Source organism: Symphalangus syndactylus, chromosome 4 (genome assembly GCF_028878055.3).
Source record: "Symphalangus syndactylus isolate Jambi chromosome 4, NHGRI_mSymSyn1-v2.1_pri, whole genome shotgun sequence".
Lineage (NCBI taxonomy): Eukaryota > Metazoa > Chordata > Mammalia > Primates > Hylobatidae > Symphalangus > Symphalangus syndactylus.
Window position 1 is genome coordinate 72078768 of NC_072426.2, and position 23461 is coordinate 72102228.

A 23461-nucleotide genomic window follows, 5' to 3' on the forward strand; every position below is an offset into this window, starting at 1 on the left:
AGTCATTCTCCATCCAGCTTTGTTCCGTTGCTGGTGAGGAACTGCGTTTCTTTGGAGGAGGAGAGGTGCTCTGCTTTTTAGAGTTTCCAGTTTTTTTGCTCTGTTTTTTCCCCATCTTTGTGGTTTTATCTACTTTTGGTCTTTGATGATGATGATGTACAGATGGGTTTTTGGTGTGGATGTCCTTTCTGTTTCTTAGTTTTCCTTCTATCAGACAGGACCCTCAGCTGCAGGTCTGTTGGAGTTTGCTAGAGGTCAACTCCAGACCTTGTATGGCTGGGTGTCAGCAGCGGTGGCTGCAGAACAGTGGATTTTCATGAGACCACAAATTCAGCTGTCTGATAGTTCCTCTGGAAGTTTTGTCTCAGAGGAGTACCTGGCCAAGTGAGGTGTCAGTCTGTCCCTACTGGGGGGTGCCTCCCAGTTAGGCTGCTTGGGGGTCAGGGACCCACTTTAGGAGGCAGTCTGTCCGTTCTCAGATCTCCAGCTGCGTGCTGAGAGAACCACTCCTCTCTTCAAAGCTGTCAGACAGAGACATTTAAGTCTGTGGAGGTTCCTGCTGAATTTTTGTTTGTCTGTGCCCTGCCCCCAGAGGTGGAGCCTACAGAGGCAGGCAGGCCTCCTTGAGCTGTGGTGGGCTCCACCCAGTTTGAGCTTCCTGGCTGCTTTGTTTACCTAAGCAAGCCTGGGCAATGGTGGGCACCCCTCCCCCAGCCTCGCTGCCGCCTTGCAGTTTGATCTCAGAATGCTGTGCTAGCAATCAGAGAGATTCCATGGGCATAGGACCCGCCGAGCCAGGTGCGGGACACAATCTCCTGGTGTGCCATTTTCCAAGCCCGTTGGAAAAGCGCAGTATTAGGGTGGGACTGACCCGATTTTCCAGGTGCCGTCTGTTACCCCTTTCTTTGACTAGGAAAGGGAACTCCCTGACCCCTTGCACTTCCCGAGTGAGGCAATGCCTCGCCCTGCTTCGGCTCGCGCACAGTGCGCTGCACCAACTGTCCTCCACCCACTGTTTGGCACTCCCTAGTGAGATGAACCCAGTACCTCAAACGGAAATGCAGAAATCACCCGTCTTCTGTGCCGCTCACACTAGGAGCTGTAGACCGGAGCTGTTCCTATTTGGCCATCTTGGCTCCACCCCCTTGTCTGTGCTTTTGAAGTCTTACCCACACAAACCTTATCTAGACCAATGTCATGAAGTGTTTCTCCTGTGTTTTATTCTAATAGTTTCAAAGTCTGTCTTTAATCCATTTTGAGTTGATGTTGGTAAGAAACAGGTATCTAGTTTCTGCACATGGATGTCCAGTTTTCCTAGCCCCATTTATTTCAGAGGATGTCCTTTCCCCAATGTGTGTTCTTAGCATGTTCATCAAACAATCAGCTGGCTGTAAAAACATGGATTTTTGGGTTCTCTATTCTGTACCACTGTCCTATGTGTCTGTTTTTATGTGTGTACCATGCTGTTTTGGTTACTATTGATTAATATTCTTTGGAGCATTATTTCTATTTTAAATGTTCAGCAGGAAAAGCATCAGGGTTTGGGCTTTTCTTTGATGGACTAATTCTTATTACTGATTCAATTTTGTGACTCATTATTGCTGTACTCAGGTGTTCTATTCCTTTATGATTCAGTCTTGGTAGGCTGCATGACCTTTGACCTTCCTGTGCCTGGATACTTATATTTTTCTTGAGGTTTGGAAATGCTTTGTAGTATAACTTGAAGTCAGGTAGTGTGATGCCTCCAGCTTTGTTCTTTTTCTCAATGTTGCTTTGGCTACTCGAGGTCTTTTGTAGTTCCATTTTTGGGACTGAGTCATACGACCAAAGAATAGCATTCCTGGCCTTGTACTTTTGCTGATCTCCTCCCTATTCACCCAACAGGGCTGTATTTATCAGTGTGCCTTTGATGTTAGGCTACCAGACTGTATAGAAAGGGGGCTCAAGAAACAGGTCGTCAGAAGAGAGTCTTCAGTTATTTACTATGAGGATGTTGTTTAAGGACAGACTTGATTACACTGCACTATATAGACGAAAAGAATACATTTTCCTTTGAATTATAATTATTAGGCTTCTCCTAAAATATTGATTAATTTTGGTCTTGTGAACAACAGAAAACAAATTTCATATTGAGAGATGTCTTCTTAGAGAGCTTAGGGCAAAATCCAGGATCCACCTCAAGCAAAATATAGGAGATTTTATAAGATATAATGTGTGTCCCATCCTTACTCCATTTGTACTACTTTTATAATTTTGATATGGATTGAAGTGCAATTTATATACCATAAAATTAATCATTGTCCATTGAACAGGGGACAGTTCAATGAAGTTTTAGTCCATTTATAGAGGACCAAAATGTACTAAATGGATGCAATCATCACTACAATCCAGTTTTCCATTATCTCTCCCAATTCCCTTGAGTTCATATGCAGTCAATTCCTGCTCCAACCCCTAATTCCCCTCTAATCTCCTTGCTAACTCAATCAGTTTCCCTTTTCTAGAAATTTCATAAGTGAAATCATATAATATGTAGTCTATTGAGTCTAGTTCCTTTCACTCAACACTATATTTTTTAGTTTCATCCATGCTGCAGCATATATCAATGTTTTCTTCCTTTTTCATTGCCAAATAGTATTCCAATGTATAGATATGCCTCATTTTGTTTATCCATTTACCAGGTTATGGACATTGTATTTTTTCTTGGTTTTATTAATATCTATTATAAATAATGTTGCCAAGAGCAATTACATACAAGTCTTTGTGTGAACATATGTTTTCATTTCTCTTCGGCAGATTCCAAGAAGTGGAATTGCTGAGTTTATATGGCACAATGATTAAAAATTATGTATCAGTTTGGCTGGACTACAGCACTCAGATATTTGGTCAAACATTATTCTCGACATTTCTGCAAGAGTAATTTTGGACAAGATCTGCATTTAGATTGTTAGACTTTGAGTAGGGCAGATGGTCCTCCATTATATGGGGTGGCTTCAGCTAATGAGTTGATGGCCTGAATAGAACAGAAGGCTGACCTCCCTGGGCAAAAGGGAATTCCCCAGCAGACTCCCTTCAGACTTCATCTGCAACATTGGCTCTTCTGGTTTTCCAGCTGACTGCCTTTGGACTCAAACTGCAACTCTATTTGAGCCAATTAATTCCTTAAAATAAATTTCAACCAGGCGCGGTGGCTCACGCCTGTAATCCCAGCACTTTGGGAGGCCGAGGTGGGCGGATCACAAGGTCAGGAGATCGAGACCATCCTGGCTAACACAGTGAAACCTCATCTCTACTAAAAACACACACACACACACACACACACACACACACACAAAATTAGCAGGGCGTGTTGGCAGGTGCCTGTAGTCCCAGCTACTCGTAGTCCCAGCTACTCGTAGTCCCAGCTACTCAGGAGGCTGAGGCAGGAGAATGGCATGAACCCGGGAGGCGGAGCTTGCAATGAGCCAAGATCGCGCCACTGCACTCCAGCCTGGGTGACAGAGCCAGACTCCATCTCAAAAAATAAATAAATAAATAAATAAATTTCTTCACACTCACACACACACACACACACACACACCTGATTCGTTCTGTCTCTCTGGAGAACCCTACTACATATGGTAAGTTGGTTTAACTTTAAAAGAAATAGCCAAACTATTTTCCGAAGTGGCTGTAACAATTTACATTCCTACCAACAATGTATAATATGAGAGTTCCTGTTTCTCCACATCCTAGACACTATAGATTGTCTTTTTTATTACAGCCATCCTAGGGGATGTAATCTCATTGTGGTATCTCATTGTGTTTTTAATGTGTATCTTCCTATTGACTAATGATGCTCACTGTGCTTACATGTGGCTATTAATCATTCTCATGTCTTTTCAGATGAAGTGTCTATTCTGTTCTTTTGCTCATTTTTAAGTTGGGTTGTTTGCCTTATTATTCACTTATAATTCTTTACATGTTTTGGATACAAGTCCTTTATCACACATGATTTGCAAATATTTTCTCCCAGTCTGCAGCCTGTCTTTTCAGTTTCTTCCCAATGTCTTTTGTAGCATAAAAATGTTAATTTTAATTAAGTCAAATTCATCAATTTTTTATCTTATGGCTCATGCTTCTGGTGTCATACCTAACAACTCTGCCTAATCCAAGTTCATAAAGCTTCTTTTATGCTTTCTTTTAGAAGTTTTATAATTTTAGCTGTTACATTTAGGCCCATAATTCATTGTCAGCTAATTTTTGTGTATGGTTATTGTAAGGAAGTTAATTTTTGTATATGATATCCAATTTTTCCAGCACTATTTGTTGAAAAAATAACCCTTTCTCTCTTTAATTGTCTTAGCAGCTCTTTCAAAAATCAATGGACCAAAAATGTAAATGTTTATTTCTGGACTCTCAATTCCTCTCCATTGATTTATATGCTTACCCTATGCCACGGCCATGTTGTCTTGAATACTGTCACTTTAGATTGAGTTTTGAAATGGGGATGTATAAATCCTCCAATTTTGTTCTTTTACCCATTTATTTTAAATTTTATTTGATCCCACTGTACTACTAAGTATACTTGTTAATACCACCCTAAATACTTTCTTAAGACAAGACAGATATAAATACAAAAATAAAATAGGCTATATTTTAAAGATGTTTTCAAAAGAACATAATCCTTTTAAGATTCCAACCATTAACGTATTCCCCTAGGATTGACTGTAAAATTAAATTTTCCCATCCCCCACACTCACATCAACAAACATTTACTGAATGCCTACTACGTGCCAGGCACAGTGCAAGGTTAGGTGCCAAAGATACAGAGAAAAATAATATATAGTTACTCACTTAGCACATAAATAGACAATGATGGCATAGTATATTAATAACAGGTATGTGCAAGATAAAGGATAAAAGATATTAAACTTATCTTACCAGATTTATCTTACTTTATATAAGCCTGTTTCTTAAAAAAAAAAAGTTTTGAAAATTTTTGTACTTTCTAAACAAAATGTGTTTACAACTACCAGAGAGGCTAGTACTTACAAAAGCTTGAAATAAGAAATTCTGTTGTAAAGTACTGGTTATCTCCATCTGTTTAGGTCTTTTAATTTGCTTTTTCTTCTTAAGGTTAGAAAAGGGAAAAGTTTCATTTCACCTACAACCCACCTTACTATTTCCCATAGAGTAACTTCTGTTATGCTCTGTCAACTCCTGCATGTACACAGCAACAAGCTATAGAAGATATAGATAGTAAGAACTCTTAAAATACTCAGATCAATCTCAAACCTTATTTTAGATATAAGCTTCAGCCTCTTTCGCACTAAACTTGACATCAGAATAACTAGTAAAACTTGTAAGTTACTCATTTTCCTTCTTCCTCCCAACCTATGCCCTGGAAAAGTTAGAAATTAATAGAAAAAGACATAAGCAACATATCTAAATAATGTGCATGTGTGTATGAAACTTTCATAGTGTACATTCCTGAAACTTGTTCTATAAGAGATTTTAGTAAGTGTTCTTAAAAAATAAAGTAAGAAAGGAAGGAATTTGAAAGGAAGAAAGACAGGGGGTGGGTGTTCCCAAGTTCAAACACATTTGGGAAACACTGGGTTAAATAAAATACCAATATACACTATGTAATATACATTGTGATTGCTCCCACCTTTCCTAAAATTAGCAAACCATCAAAACCTTTAATCATGGATCACTTAGTAATATCTTGAAAGAATCTAGGTCTTTACAAAAATACAGTGTGAGAAGCAAGTTGGATATAGCTTCTGGCTCATTGTCACACTGGCAGCAATTCATACAGTTGAACAACTGTGGATATTCAGAGAAACACGCACAAGGTCACATCAATTTGCTACTGGCCAAAAGACCAAAATATAAAATAAAAATTAAAGTGAGCAGACTGTCTCAAGATTCTATCTTTACTGTTTTAGAAAAACTGGTTTCGTTTCTGTGCGGCATTATTTTTCCTTTAGCTATATAAGAAAAGAATACAAGTAGACAGATGTTTGACTCTAAAATGCACTAATGGGTTTGCTTTTAATAAGTATATATAATCAAAGGGTCTCAATATAAATTCTATTCATTTTAAAATCTGCTTTACAAAACAAAAAATAAGACTAAAATAGTTTGTGATATTAGTACATGCTTTATTGTGAAAGAAACTTTAAGAGGTTGGCCGGGCCCGGTGGCTCACACCTGTAATCCCAGCACTTTGGGAGGCCAAGGTGGGCAGATCACCTGAAGTCAGGAGTTTGAGACCAGCCTGGCCAACATAGTGAAACCCTGTCTCTACCAAAAATACAAAAATTAGCTGGGCATGGTGGCGGGCGTCTGTAATCCCAGCTACTCAGGAGGCTGAGGCAGGAGAATTGCTTGAACCCGGGAGGCGGAGGTTGAAGTGAACTGAGATCGTGTCACTGCACTCCAACCTGGGCGACAAGAGTGAAACTCCATCACAAAAAAAAAAAAAAAAAAAAAAAAAGAAACTTTAAGAGGTTAATAGAAACTCCTATCAAATTATGATATTTATCTATAGTGTCAAGTATCGATAGCCACCTATCTACATGTAAAAAAATAGTGAACTTGGAAATATCTCCTTATATGTTAGGATTCAAACCAAGATATAACTAGCAATGAGCACTAGTATATATGCCAGTGAGGCCAGGCCCTGTGGCTCACACCTGTAATCCCAGCACTTTGGGAGGCCAAAGCGAGTGGATCACAAGGTCAGGAGTTCAGGAGTTCAAGACCAGCCTGGCCAAGATGGTAAAACCCCGTCTCTACTAAAAACTACAAAAATTAGCCGGGTACGGTGGCAGGCGCCCGTAATCCCAGCTAATCGGGAGGCTGAGGCAGGAGAATCCCTTGAACCTGGGCAGCAGAGGTTGCAGTTCGCAGCACTGCACTCCAGCCTGGGTGACATAGTGAGACTCCATCTCAAAAAAAAAAAAAAAAAATTGCCAATAAGACTGAATCAAGCCTTTATTATCAAACTGTAGTCATGAACAATAACTTTTCAATGTGTCTTATTCCTGTCTTCCTGCTGAAATTTTACTTTGGTGAAAAGTCTGGGAGGATTTCCTACTAAAGTGATCCTTATAGTAGCTGAAATAGCTGCTGTATGTCCTAGGTGGAAGCTTTTCTGAAATTCTACTTTAGGAGAAAATAAGGAACAAATAAGTCACTGATGAAGAAAAGTTTCCACCATACACTTCAGCATTTTTTTTTTAGTTGTTTCTTCATTGCTGCTAGGCACAGGAAGTGTGATAACTGTCACCCTTACTTATAAATGTCAGATAGCCTTACTCTTTTATACTCAAACCCCAACTATTTGTTTAATGCCCTATTCAAGCTTCCATTAAATCTTTGATCACTCTCTAATTCAAGTAAAAATGATTTTTCCTTCCTCTAAGCTACCTGATTCTTGTCCATGCCTCTCACTTAGCTCATAACTATATTTAACATACTTTAGGTTGCTGTTTAACTTGATTAGTGTCCATATCCTCTTCGTTGAGAAGTCTAGGACACTTCAGATGGCAGAAACAAGGTGGTGCACATCTCTGGAAAGCCCACAATACCAGGCACAATGCTGTTTACACTAGCATTCTGCAAGTATTTGTTGACTGACGGACATTAGTATTTTCTTGGGGGAAAATAGAAGTGTTCAGGAAATGTTAACAGATTATCTTTAATCGATAACTAAATGTAATCTTTTTTTCTATGACCAAGCAGTGTCATGGATAGGTCAGCCAGGTATAGATCACCTAAGGACCTGGGCACAGAATGTTGTGAGGAAATTAACTGTTCAGTGACTTTGAACAGGACCTACCATTACAGATTAATAGGAAGGATGTAGACATGCACACAGTCACACACATATGGAACAATGACCTCAAACTATAAAAATCTGAGAAAAAAACCTAGGAAATACCATTCTGGACACTGGCCTTGGCAAGGAATTTGTACTTAAGACCTCAATTGCAACAAAAAAATTGACAAGTGAGACCTAATTAAACTAAAGAGCTTTTGCATAGCAAAAGAAACTATCAACAGCATAAACAGACCTTACAGATTGGGAGAAAATATTCAAAAACTATGCATCCAACAAAGGTCTAATATCCAGAATCTATAAGGAACTTAAGCAATTCAACAAGAAAATAACCTCGTTAAAAAGTGGGCAAAGGACATGAACAAACACTTCTCAAAAGAATACATAAAAGCAGCCAACAAATATATGAAAAAATGCTCAACATCACTGATCATCAGAGAAATGCAAATCAAAACCAAAATGAGATACCATCTCACACTAGCCAGAATAGCTATTATTAAAAAGCCAAAAGATAATATGCTGGTGAGGCTGCAGAGAAAAGGGAATTCTTATACACTGCTGGTGGGAATGTAAATTAGCTCAGCCACTGTGGACAGCAGTTTGCAGAGTTCTCAAAGAACTTAAAAACAGAACTACCATCCAACCAGCAATCCCATTTCCTAAAGGAAAATAAATCGTTCTACAAACAAGACACATGAACTCCTATGTTCATGACAGCACTATGCACAATAGCAAAGACATGGAATCAACCAAGATGTCCATCAAAGAAAACGTGGTATATATACATCATGGAATACTATGCAGCCATAAAAAATAAAATCATGTCCTTGGCAGCAACATGGATACAGCTGGAGGCCATTATCCTAAGTGAATTAACTCAGGAACAGAAAATTAAGTACTGCATGTCCTCACTTATAAGTGGGAGTGAAACATTAGGTACACATGGACACAAAGATGGCAGCAATGGACACTGGGGACTACTAGAGAAAGGAGAGAGGGAGGAGGGAGGCAAGAGTTGAAAAAGTAACTATTGGGTACTATGCTCAGTACCTAGGTGACAGGATCATCCATAACCCAAACCTTAGCATCACACAATATACCCATGTAACAAATCTTGTGGCACATGTACCACCTGAATCTAAAATAAAAGTTGAAGTGATTTTTAAAAATACAAAGATGTACGTACTAAATGCATCACTCTTTACTATTAGCAATACTGTAAAAAAAAAAAAATAGAATCTACAAGAGTAATCTGGCAGTCTCATTCATTCATTCAACAAACCATTATTGAAAACCCACTGCCTAAAATTACCCAGCACTTTGGAGGCCAAGGTGGGAGGATCACTAGAGGACAGGAGTTCTAGACAAGCCTGGGCAATACAGCCAGACCCTGTCTCTACAAAATGAAAAAATAAGTAGGGTTTGGTGGCATTTGCCTGTAATCTCAGGTACTTAGGAGGCTGAGGTGGGAGGAGCACTTGAGCCCAGGAGTTTGAGGCTACAGTGAGCTATGATCATGCCACTGTACTACGGTCTGGGTGACAGAGTGAGCTCCTGTTTCAAAAAAAGAAAAACAAGATTTTAAATGGGCAAACTTTTGGTCTTAAAAGGAATCAAGGGGCTGGGCACAGTGGCTCATGCTTGTAATCCCAGCACTTTGGAAGGCCGAGGTGGGTGGATCATGAGGTCAGGAGCTCAAGACCATCCTGGCTAACACAGTAAAACCCCGTCTCTACTAAAAATACAAAAAATTAGCCAGGCGTGGTGGCATGCACCTGTAGTCCCAGCTACTCGGGAGGCTGAGGCAGGAGATCACTTGAACCTGGGAAGTGGAGTTTGCAGTGAGCTGAGATTGCGCCACTGCACTCCAGCCTGGGCAACAGAGCAAGAGTCCATCTCAAAAAAAAAAAAAGAAAGAAAGAAAGAAAAGCTATTGTGTGACAGGCTCTGTATTAGGTACTGGGGAACTAAAGGTAAATGATTAATATCAGCAATTCATGTTGGCTCTCTAAAGCAGATTTAAACAGATTTAATCCAAAAATTCATCTACCCACCCCCCTGTAAAACTGTATTCCAGACAGTTAAGGTGCACTAAAAATATTTTATCTCATTGCTTAGAGCAATGCAGATAGTTTACTTTGCCTAAACACTAGCAAACTTAAAATTATCCTAGAAACTCTTTCAAAGAGATACTGTTTCATTTCAGTCCCCAAGTCCCTAGGTTCCCAAGTTGTTGACTGAGGACACAGAGATGTGCTATAAGCAGTAAGAATAAACTTACCCTTGGAGCCTTGTCCAAACAAAAGCTCTTTACCTGAGATTAAGGCAGCATTGGCAAAAGTACTCCTTTTCCCTGTAAATTAGCTGCTGACCCATTCTTATGCTTCACGGCATAATACTTTCTTCTAAAACTTTAAGGAAAAAGCAAAAATAGAAAGCCTTTTTGCCAACCACAAAAATTTATATACTTTAAACTGTGGGGAAAAGAAGAGCCGGTATATACTTTTAAAAACAGAGAAAAAGGAAATAAGTATCTCCCCAACGCTCAACTATAAACTCCTTTTTTTTTTTTTTTTTTTTTTTTTTTTGAGACGGAGTCTCACTCTGTCGCCCAGGCTGGAGTGCAGTGGCGCAATCTCGGCTCACTGCAAGCTCCGCCTCCCAGGTTCACGCCATTCTCCTGCCTCAGCCTCTCCGAGTAGCTGGGACTACAGGCACCCGCCACCACGCCTGGCTAATTTTTTGTATTTTTTAGTAGAGACGGGGTTTCACCGTGGTCTCGATCTCCTGACCTCGTGATCCGCCCGCCTCGGCCTCCCAAAGTGCTGGGATTACAAGCGTGAGCCACCGCGCCCAGCCAACTATAAACTTCTAACAGCTGACTAATAAAGAAAAGCAGAAATATTGCAGTTTCAGCTAAGCTGCTTTGCATCTGAGGCAACTTAAAATGATCTACTGATAAGTAGGCTAAAAGTAAGATGGTAGGGCCAAAATTTATCCTTTTAGAATTAAAACCCATTTTTAAAGTGTGTTTTAAGAAGAAAAGATGTAATCTTTAATATATCAATAGGGCTTCATTCCACCAGAAACTCACTAAACTACGAATGAATAGATTCAAAAATCTACAAAATTAACATGACAACAAATATGTGCTAAATTTTAATTTTAAAACTAATATGTTACCACTCTTGTTGTTTTAAATTAAAGGATTTCTTCTGGGACTGCAAAGGAATGAATATTTAGCTTATCTCATGAAGGAAGGAGCGATTTCTTGTCTTAAAAACAGGAGGTTCGCCTACAAGATCACCTGGGACACACTTGGCCAGTGCAAGCAGGCCAGAAGGTTACTGGAGCCTGGGAATGTTTAACGTCAAGAAAGGAATTACAACTCAGTAAGATCAGAAGGAACTACACAGGAAATGTGAACAGTAACCCTTTCATATCTCTGTACCCCCTCCCACCGCCTGTGATAAATGAAGTCCTGCTGCTGCCCAGTTATGTGAATATACAAGCCAAGAGCAGCGAGGGATGGAGAAAAAGGGAAAAAAAGACATTTTATATATATACACACAGAGCACAGCATGAATTCATAACGGCATGATAAAATCATGCTGCTCCACAAAACAGCCTCTAGCCTAATTGCTACATATGTACTATATCACTGCCTTACCCAACAGTGCCCTAAGTAAAAATTCCAAAGACACTTGAAGGATCAGGCAGCGGTAGGTTGATGGGATAGTTGGCAAACTCATCCTAAGTAGGGAAATGTGGCTCCTATAAAGCTGACCAAACAGGTCTCCACCCTGGCTTATGTTTAAACATCTTGTTCCTAGTCAGTCTGTAGGGAAAGCATTCTTTCCACAATAACACATAATCAAATCAGAAATTCCTACTCCATCCTTTATCTACTCTATGTAAAAGTTTCTTCAATATTCTAAGCCAGAAGCTTACAGAATTTAACTGATTGTAAATTTTTTTTTATTTTTTGAGACAGAGTTTCACTCTTGTTGCCCAGGCTGGAGTGCAATGGCGCGATCTTGGCTCACCACAACCTCCACCTCCCGGGTTCAAGCGATTCTCCTGCCTCAGCCTCCTGAGAAGCTGGGATTACAAACATGCACCACCACACCTGCCTAATTTTGTATTTTTAGTAGAGACAGGGTTTCTCCATGTTGGTCAGGCTGGCTCAAACTCCTGACCTCAGGTTATCCGCCCACCTAGCCCTCCCAAAGTGCTGGGATTACAGGCGTGAGCCACCACGCCTGGCCTCTGATTGTAAACGTTATTATAGTCTAGCTATAGTGAAGGCAAGGTAAAATATTTCTAGCTGTTACTTGGAAAAGCAGATGTGACCATACAGATCTTAGATACCTTTAGAGACTCGTGGTTGGGATCTGAAGAAAACAAGACACTTACCACAACTGCCTCTGGGTAAAGGGGAAATGCTCAGTTTCCACAAACCAGTGAGTACGAGAGCTATTAATTTTAAAAATACACACAGTCCTTAGATGGTGAGGGCATGGGTTAGGGTAACAAAAATACAATGGAGAAAAAAGTGGCATTTCCAATGTGACACATTTTAAATATGGAATGGAATTTCATGGGTCACTTTGAAATAAGATTTTTGTTTCATTGGTATAACTTCAGGCTAGAGATGGTTTGCCACAGAGTAAGTCAAAAAAATAAAAGAATATGGAGATGATGACGATGACAACTGCCAATAAAAGTCAAAAGGACAGATTTTCAGAACCCTCCAGAAGAGGGAACAAAAAAACCAAAAGATTTTTTCCCTTGGCAAAGTGCCCCCTCCAAAGCACACATAGTCTGCTTCAAGGAACAGCCTATACCCACAGTGTTTTCATATACTAAATGGCATATCACTAAATAACAGTAAATGAGATTAAACTGTAGACTTCCTAGTTGCGTTAAACAACTGATGTTTAATTTCTTGAACACTGAATCACAAATATGCAGTCTCATGACACTGTAAGAAGCTAAAGGTGCTCATTCTTTCCATGAATTCTAAATTGCTATAATACTTATATTAGGAAAATATAACAGAACAGTGGGAAGGAAAATTTTAAACAAACCCAGAATAAACCAGACTTTTGATTGGGTTTCCAGCAAGAATCAGTTCCCCATTAGAATGTGGACCCCGAAGTATACCAAATGAAAGCTCAGTGGAGCTCAGTCTCCTCAGCTGAAAATAAGAGCTTACTCTGGAAATGAGCACTTCTTAACATTTTTAACCCATGTTCTATCCTATTAAACATAAAAACCTCATACTCCCATTGAGGAGTCACTCTATTTGTGACTTCAAAGCTATTATAACCAAAACCAAAACCAAACCAAAGCAAGGTAAGCTTTTATTGTTTTTTTTTCAGTGTCTCATCATAACCATTTACAAATTCATTTATTTACAAATACTTGCATAAATGGACAGATATTAATAATTAATGCTTTTTTAAATCTTGAAGACAAAAAAGATTTTAAAAAGCCTATGAAGACTAATGATGACAATGAAATGATATTTACTGAGACCTCTGGCAAATTATATTTACTGGGACCTTCTTCTCTCCTCCAGAGTTACTATTAATATAAATGATCCTTTCTTTACTAGCATTCATCCAGAAGAAATGCTGGCTGATACACACACACACACACACACACACATATATACACACACACATATATTAGGCCTTCAATATTTGTTAAATGTTAAAAGAGGTGACAGGTCCTCTTTTACCATTCTGAAAATAACAGAACCCTAATATAGTAACCTTTCTCAAGTAATAAAGGATAGAAGCAAGTAGGTTAAGTCTTTGGTATAGAGGTGAACGGTAGATTTTGACAACAGTTATGTTAATGAAAACAGTAAGAACACCACCTAATACTAGCACATTTATAAAACACTTAGCAATGTCTAACGTACTTTATGTAACTTTGACCCTACAGCTGTATGAAGTGAATATTATTATTTGATTAAAACAGTGTCATGGAGCTGTTCAAAGTCACACAGCTAGTTAAGCAGCAGAGCTGAGACTTAAAACTTTCTGAGAGCTATCCCATTCACTAACAGCTCTTTATTTTGTTATGAAATGTGGAAAATATCCTCATCCAAACTCCAAAATCAGCGTATACATAGGCACAACCTTTTTTTTTCTCTCAACCTACCCAATACCCCTTTCTACCAATTCCCATAAAAATTCTTGGAGCTCCTATTGCAGCAGCCTTTATTTCTTCATACCAGTATGACCAAGGGCACAATGAAAGACTTCTTTCAAAAGGGAACCACCTTCAATCCAAGTCTTGTATCCCATAACTGTCCCCAAAATGGACATCATCACAGGCACAGGATTTTCAAACCATTAACTAGTGAGGAAATGTCTGGGGTTGTCTGTTCCTCATTTAAAATCAGTCAAATAGGACACATACTACCACTTCATTCCTAAAAGTTGAGCAAGAATCACCCTCATATCTCCAGCTTTCTGGTTTAGCAAGCAAGCAGACACCTGACTCCGGGGACTTGGTAACGGCCAACTGCACAAGAATAAAAAATGTAACAGAACTGGCAGTTACAGTCTTACCAATTTTAAAAAATCATTCCAAATGTTTTGGTATTGAAATCTTATTAAAGAATGCTAAACTACTGGCATTAGTAATTTACTGTAAATGAAAGGTATACTAAAGGTAGAATTTTATTCATATAAAATAAACTGTTTTACTTCTGCAGGTTATTATGAAGATAAGGCTAAATTATATGAAAAATGCTAAACATCCCGCCTAGCCCATAGTAACTACGTGGTAAGTGTCAGCTGCTATTAGTAATACTGCAGAAGTATTAAAAATAAAACATAACAATGGAAGGCCATATTTAAAGTGAACCAGCAATCAACATTCTGTGTTTAAACATCAACAAAAAAAATATACATCTGTGCTATGTATACATATATATGCATAAAAATATTTAGAAGACAATTTGGAAGAATAAATAGCAAAAGGATGATCTCTGGGGAGACAGAAGGGTGGTAGTCAAATGGAATTTTAGCCTGATATAAATGCCTTTTGTTTTTTAACAAAGTATTTCCTCTGCAAATAATTTTAGTTTAAAAAGAAAAATCATAGTTTCTTCCATTCCATAGTTGATTTCAGTATTACATGAACAAAAGTTTACTTTTTTTGTAGTTAACGTGTTCAAATTTCTAAAACCTCATTTCCTTTATTTAGTAATACTATTCAAGGCTTATGTTACAAACTGCTTTAATAATCTTCTTTATGATATTCCTCATTGCTATATTAAAAATATCTGCTTATGCCATCCCCCAACAATTTTACTAGGTTTTAAAATGACTCAGTGTATTTAATCAAGGTGCAAAGAGGCTTTCAAAGTCTCGGAAGACATAAATCAAAACAGTTCCACATAAAAAGATTACCTTTTCCCCTTAAATTTTGTATGCGTTTACATTTAATAAACTACACACAGAAAGTAGAGCCCTTGATTCTTTTTTTTTTTTTTTTTTTTTGAGATGGAGTCTTGCTCTGTCGCCCAGGCTGGAGTGCAGTGGCACAATCTTGGCTCACTGCAAGCTCTGCCTCCCAGGTTCACACCATTCTCCTGCTTCAGTCTCCCAAGTAGCTGGGACTACAGGCGCCCGCCACCACGCCTGGCTAATTTTTTGTGTTTTTAGTAGATACGGGGTTTCGCCTTATTAGCCAGGATGGTCTCAATCTCCTTACCTTGTGATCCACCTGCCTTGGCCTCCCAAAGTGCTGGGATTACAAGCGTGAGCCACCGCGCCTGGCCCCTTGATTCTTTTTAAGACCAAAAATTTACCTATTTAAAATCATTATAACAATTTAAAATGTCTGAAGGAGTGCTATAATTAAAAAACCTCTGGTTCTATGCTCTTGCTAATTTCTAATTCTTGTTTGTACCATTTGTGACAGTTTTTATATTTTTAACTTTCCTTCTAGTTCACAGCCATAACTTGACTTTTGCAAACTATTCCTTTTTCCTTTAGATCATCTAGATTTTAGCCAATAAAGTGTGTATAAACTATGTCACAAAAGCTCTTATTAAGTCCCTAAAAACAGCAAATAGTGGGCCTTTTGTGGCTCAGGCATGGAGGTAAGCCACATGCACCATGGGCCAGACTCAGCCTGGGCCCCTTCAATTTACAAATCCAGCTTAAAATAAATTACAGGCCTCTACTGTTATCCAAAATGACCAACACCTCAATAATGACAGAGAGAAAGCAGCCTGGTACTTGAATAGGAGGGCACTGGGCTGAATACGAAATCCCTACCTCAAAGAGCCATGGGATTCAATGATTATGGGAGGCCATGCAATCTCTTTTTAATAGATTTAAAGTTCAAGAAAGACTTTTACTGTAACTTAATAGGGAACAATGTTTGATCAAAAGGTGTCTCCCTTTAATTTCAAATTTAAAATTATAGATATAATTTGTAGCTAGTAGAGGGCAATTCGATCATCATCATCTTCATCATCAGCTGAATACAGAAAGCACAGGCATCAACATTTTTTTTTTCCTTCCAGATGCTCAGCTATGGACTCATTAATATAAAGCAGCTATACCTACAAAAACATACAATAATGTTTCCTCCAGTAGTTAACGCTGTAGTTCTAGAAGACTTAAAGACTCTAGAAATCTGAAAAGTATAGGCACATTGGGGCTGTCTCACTCTAATCTCAGAACACAGTCAATCCCACACATTCTATTATTCTCCCCTGTATGCCCTCATGTACCTGGCACTCTAGTTACCTATTTACTCATATCCCTCAGGACTATAAATGCCTTGAAAACAGAGACTCAATCTTCTCTGCCTTACTTTTAAGTCCTGTTGCCTTGCATAGAGTAGATGCTCCACAAAAACTGAATGAAACATAATAAATATTAGCCATTTATCTGTTGGCCTCACCCAAGTTCCTGAGGGCAGACTTTACTGAATGTTGATCTCTGCATCCCTACCAGAGCCTACCATACAGTGGCACTTAAAAGCCTATCACGTATATTTTTTAATTCAAGTTTCTAATTTATTTTGAATTTTATTTGCATTTATTCAATTCATGATATGTATTTACTAAAACAAAACACATTTCTGAAATGAAACAACTCTCTCCCACCCCCGGAAGCTCTTGATAGAGAGGGAAATAAAACTTTTCAACTATTTTTTAGTCCTCAATGTGATGACTACAGAGAAGAAAAGCAACCAAAGCCCACTGTCCAGTCTTTTCTGTGCTGTTCTTGTGGCTCCTCCTCCAGAATCCGGGCAGAACAAAGCCTTTCTTCAAAAAGAGTCACCCTTTGCTGCATATATTTTATTCAGTCTGCACTCATTCCCAGCTCTTTCACAACTGTGACATGTTCATTATTTGAAAACTCTCTCTGCCCACCCTGCGTGTGACCATGCCCATCTCAATTTACAACAGATAGCCAGCTAGGGCAGCATCCTGTTACTGCCCTTGTGAAACACAACTTTAGTGCTATCAGCCGTTTCACCACTCAGGAATTCAATGAAAGATGTTCAGTGTGACCCGCAGCCTTATGGCTGATTGGTAGCATACAACAGGCCTACCTCCCAGTATCCTCAATTTTGAGACACACGCATATCCCAGTGGGAAAGGTGATAACCTTCTGGGAATCTAGATAAATAGTTCTGTCAAGTTTTCTCCAAGGAAAAAATGGTGATTTAACATTCTCGGCTAGGTGCAGGTGCTCAGGCCTGTAATCCCAACATTTTGGGAGGCCAAGGCAGGAGGATTGCTTGAGACCAAGAGTTTGAGACCAGCCTGTGTAAGACAGGGAGACCCTGTCTCTATAAAAAAATTAGCTGAGGCAGGTGATGCGCGCCTGAAGTCCCAGCTACTCAGGGGACTGAGGTGGGAGGATCGCTTTAGCCTGGGAGTTCAAGGCTGCAGTAAGCTATCATCAAGCTATTGCACTCTAGCCTGGGTGATGGAGTAAAATCTTGTTTCAAGAAAACAAAAACAGAACAAGCAACAACAACAACAAACATTCTTCTGAGTCATTCTAGGACCAGATTATTTCCATGTGTTACAATAGGGACAACTGATTGCAACATGCCTCATGTCACTTACCTAATATGAAGTCAGAACATAAACATGTGAGCCACATGTGATTCCTTCTTCTAATCCCCCTGTTCAAAGCAGTAAGATAAATAGTTTATTCCCCTTGACCTTACAAAATGAAATTAAAAATAAAAATGCTATCGAGTAGAAACCTCCTTGTTCTACCCTGGTCCGCTGGTCAGACACAGAATTTTAAAGTTAGAAAGGATCTTTGAGTCAGATTCCTCATTTAATAAATCTAGTCTGAGACTCACAAAAGTTAAATGGTTTGCCACAGTTACAAACAAGAACAGAGAACCAAAGCTAGAATAAAAGTCTCCTGCCTCCTGAGCCCATGTGCTTTCCAGAATACCACACTAAATTGAGTCTCTTGCCAAGAACTTCACCCTGACCTGATAATCCTGGAGAGGCTGTTCTCAGCTTTACTTCACTCCCTACCTCTTGGTAGTCTAGCTACATAATCATCCACTAAAAAAGAAAAAAAAATTAAAGAGAAGCCTTTCTATGTCTAAAAGTAACTTAGTGAAGCATTGTTTTCTTAAAGATATAATATTACCCCTAGCAACTGCTACAGAGTTCTTCCTTCCCCAAGGAAGGAAGTCCTTTCAGTCCTTTCCAACACAAGACTGAATGTCCTCTAAGACCCTGCTTCCCTAAATGGTCCTCAAGCATGTTCTGAAAAAAACTAGGAAAGCCCCATACAAGGTCCCTTATTATATAGAGAGAATGAAGTTGGTGCCCATTTGAGAGGTCAGATGACTAGGCACATTCAAGATGGGGAAAACAGTTTTAGAGACTCGAAAGCAATAGAGGACAGCTTCTGTCACTGAACAAATATTAATTAGAATCTAAGTGCCAGGCACTGTGCTATGTGATGCAGTAATTGACAGGGACATCTTAGAACACAAGCTTACAAAGCTACTAAATAACTGGTAATCACCCCATAAAACCCATCACCATAAAATCCATTAATCCAATAATCCTAAACATGTTCCAGACCTTAGACTTTGCTATAGAAAATACCAAATACATAATTTGTTATCTTAATTTCAAATCTGACTATTTCTACTTCTTTTCTCCTAGTCCAATGAGCAAAGAAATAGTTTGAATGTTGGCAACAGAAAAAATGAAAACAGTATTTTTTAAAGATATAATATGAAAATAAATCAAGAAAATAATGAGTAATAGGATATCAGAGTATAATTTTGATGGTTTAAGATTCCTTTTGATAAATACTTGAAAAAGTGGAAATTAAGGTTGTGACAACTTAGGATTTTCATATTCTTTATGCCCATATAAAAGTTAATAAAATAAATTGTGCATAAATTATTTAAAATTATAATTTAGTAACAGTCTGAGTTAAAAATCTTAGACCATATTAATGAAAACAGAGACGCAGATAAGTAAAAACATATTAAATTTCTCATTTATCAAGAGATACCATCCTATTCTTAACTGTTAATGATAGGCATCATATAAATTTAAAGTTAAAAAAAAATCTTTAAAATAATCCTTAGATTGTAAAGCCCTAGATGCACAATAAGTTAAAAATGAAAACCAAATTAAACATAAAACTTTAAATCAAAACAGCAAAAAATCGAAAACACAATGAAAACAAGGAAGAATTTCAAATAAAAAGCTGAAAAGAAGATCAAAAAAACCAATTAGAACAATTTGGAAACAAATTTAAATGCATTAAATATTTGTTAAGAGACAAAGTTCTTTTTGGGGTAAAAAATGAAATCCAACTATGTTCTACTTTTACGAAACATATCTAAAAGTAATGACAAAGAAAGTGTAAATATAACAGGAAGCACAGATTTATGGAGAAATATAAACTAAGGTAGCAATACCAATGTCAGCTAAAACAAAACACAAGTCATAAATTAGAAAGTCATGGCTGGGTGCAGTGGGACACACCTGTAATCCCAGCACTTTGGGAGGCTAGGCCAGAAGGATCACTTGAGGCCAGAAGTTCAAGACCAGCCTGGGCAATATAGCAAGGCCCCATCTCTACAAAAAAAATTAAAAAGAAAAATTAGCCAGGTGTAGTGGCACACCTATAGTCCCAGCTAGCCAGGAGGATTGCCCACTTGAGCCCTAGAGTTTGGAAGGTGCAATGAGCTATGATCGTGCCTCTGCACTCCAGCCTTGGTGACAAAGCAAGACCCTTTATTTAATGAAAAAAAAAAAGAAAGAAGTCATATTACTCTGATAAAAGGTATAATCCTCAATTGAGATGTTGACAGTAAATAACACATTAACACATACACCAAAATAAAAACTTATGGAACTATAAATAATTAAAATTAATGTAAGAAATCAGTGATTTACAACTTTAAGCCTTTGAGAGATCAGACAAAAAAATAATAAAGTTCAACAACATAATAGGTATTTAGGTATCTCATGAAGAAAACTTCTTTAAAAAGGTCTGTGTAACTTTATGAAAACTGATCATAGGCTAGCCCAGAAATACGAACATAAAAATCTAGAAAAGCAGAATGCCATAGATTAACATCATTCTATTATTAGTACCAAAAGCTTAAAAGTAACTTGGAAATTTGCAAAACATTCTCTTAAATAATTAATCAAAAAGGAACTCTTGGCATGTAATCATATGTATTTTAAAAACTACTTTAATTGAGAATACCATACCAATATATACAGAATATAGCCAAACAGTATAAAGAAAAACTTAAAACTCTGAAATGCTTTCCATTTTATATTAGTGTATAAACTTTCTGCCATAACAAAGAGACTCAAAAGTAGCTCAAGTGAGAAAGAAATTCTTCTTTTTCATGCCAAAATATGGGGTGACAGGGGAAGGTGTGTTTCACAAGATCATTTGTGGACCCAGGCTGGCTCTGCCATCTTCCACGTGGTTTCCAAAGTAGTTTCCAAATAAGATGGCTACTGTAACTGGTGTAACATCCCAGCCAGCAGAAAAGGAAAAAAAAAGTCTAGGGTAAGTGGCTTAATGCAGGTGATCTTACACACATTACCATTCACCTCTCATTAGTCACACAGCCACATGTTGCTGTAAAAGAAGGAGAGAAGCACAGTTTCTAGATGGGCAGCCATGTGCTTAGCTAAACTCTAGGGGATCCATTCCTAAAAGAAGGAATAGATTCTGGGTCTGGCATGGTGGCTCATGCCTATAATACCAACACTTTGGGAGGCTGAGGCTAGCGGATCACAAGGTCAGGAGTTCAAGACTAGCCTGGCCAATATGGTGAAATCCCGTTTCTACTAAAAATACAAAAACTAGCCGGGCATGGTGGTGGGCGCCTGTAGTCCCAGCTACTCGAGAGGCTGAGGCAGAGAACTGCTTGAACTTGGGAGGCAGAGGTTGCAGTGCGCCGAGATTGTGCCACTGCACTCCAGGCTGAGTGACAGAGTGAGACTCCGTCTCCAAAAAAAAAAAGATTCTAAGGGACATTGGTATGTTGGTATGTCTTCTAACCAGTTTTTCTAGTTAAAAAACATGAAATAAAATTCAACTCAAGAAGTTAAGAACAAGAAAGCAGAACCAAGAACAGGTTGTAATTATTTCGTTTTATCTGACTGCTTCTTAGCGTCAAGGGTACTACCAAACATCATTTCAAGAAACTGGAAATGTACATCAGCTCATTCTGAGGATTCCAATACATCAAACCACAGACTAGAAAGTATGTTGAGAATTCATCCACTCTCTTTCCTTATTTAAGGACTTTTAATTCATATATTTTTATGTATATTGTATACACTGATTTATCTAAGTGGATTTTTCATGGTGACTAAGTTTTAGCATTACACAAAGGTCTTCTAACACTAGACAGAAGTTAATCTTTTGCTAGTAAAATAACTTTCAAAATTTGTGTACCAGGGTTTTTTTAAGCAATGTTACTGAGATAATAGTTTACATACAATAAAATACATAAATTTTAAGTGTACTTTTCAGTGGGCTTGGACAAATTTATATCTCCATATAATAACCACCAGAATCAAGATACAGAACACAACCATTATCCCAAAAAGTTCCCTTGTACTGCCTCCAGATCAATCACAACCCACCCTTAGCTGCATGCAACAACTTGTCCACTGTCACCATACAGTAAATTTGTCTTTTCTCACACTTCCGATATACTAACCTAGAGCAGTAAATGGAATCAGTTGTGGTATTCTGTATCTGGCTTATTTTACTCAGTATAATGTTTTTGAAGTTTATCCATATTTCTAGTGTATATTATTTTCAAAATGGTAAATGAACATTGGCTTCAACTTCAAGTGACCAGCTGCATTAGCCCCTAGCAAGAGAGTCAGCTTCTCCTTTGAAGCTTTGAAGCCAAGCATTGACTCTCCCTCTCTAGCTATGAAAGTCTTATATGATATCTTCTTCAAATATAAGGCTGTTTCATTTGCATTGAGGCCATTAAGAATTATGCTAGGGCCATGAATAATTATGCTAAATCTACTCTACTCTGTAAATGGAACAACAAAGCCTGGATGACAGCATGTCTGTTTACAGTATGGTTTGCTGAACAGTTTAAGCCCACTGTTGAGAGTCACTGTTCAGAGAAGAAGATTCCTTTCAAAATATTATTGCTCAATGAAAATGCACCTAGTCACCCAACAGCTCTAATGGAGATGTACAAGAACATTAATGTTGTTTTCATGCCTGCTAACATGATATCCATCCTGCAGCTTATGGAACAAAAAGTAACTTCAGCTTTCATTCCATGCTTATGGATAGGAAGAACCAATATCGTGAAAATGGCCATACTGCCCAAAGTAATTTATAGATTCAATGCTATCCCCATCAAGCTTCCACTGCCTTTCTTCACAAAATTGGATAAAACTACTTTAAACTGCATATGGAACCAAAAAAGAGCCCACATAGCCAAGACAATCCTAAGCAAAAAGAACAAAGCTAGAGGCATCACGCTACCTGACTTCAAACTATACTAAAAGGCTACAGTAACCAAAACAGTATGGTACTGGTACCGAAACAGATATATAGACCAATGGAACAGAACAGAGGCCTCAGAAATAACATCATGCATCTACAACCCTCTAATATTTGACAGATCTGGACCGCTTGGTCCAGAGCTGAGTTCAAGTCCTGGATATCCTTGTTAATTTTCTGTCTCATTGATCTAATATTGACAGTGGGGTGTTAAAGTCTCCCACTACTATTGTGTGGGAGTCTAGGTCTCTTTGTAGCACTCTTTAAACTGAGGAGAAATCTCTCTGTAACTTTTCCCCATTGATTCTAGCTGTGACTTTTCTGTAGCTCTAAATCCAGTCCTTCTTATACTTGAAAGCAATCCAAATTACAGAAATTAGGAATGCAAAAGCTGTAATATTTTTATTGTGACTCTACTGCTATATGTGCTAGAGAGTCTTGGATACGCACTTTTCTTCTCTCTAAATCTACCTCCACTGGTACTAGACTAAACTGGTTGAAGTGAGGGGTGTGGGATCATGGAACCAGGGGAAGTTGGCTGATTACAAATGGACTTGGGAGTATCTAAGGAATAGCA

At 38.3% G+C, this 23461-nt stretch overlaps 1 protein-coding gene across 14 annotated transcripts in view; it reads right to left on the reverse strand.

Annotated features, from left to right (window-relative positions):
* ZNF438 (zinc finger protein 438) overlaps positions 1–23461 on the reverse strand; it is a 193300-nt gene that overhangs the window by 119105 nt on the left and 50734 nt on the right. The window contains exon 4 of one of the 14 annotated variants that reach the window (XM_063637285.1): positions 17949–18007. The exons of the other annotated variants lie outside the window; for them this stretch is intronic. The gene's annotated coding sequence lies outside the window, so the exon portion shown is untranslated. The remainder of the gene's footprint in view (positions 1–17948; positions 18008–23461) is intronic. 14 annotated transcript variants of the gene reach the window in all.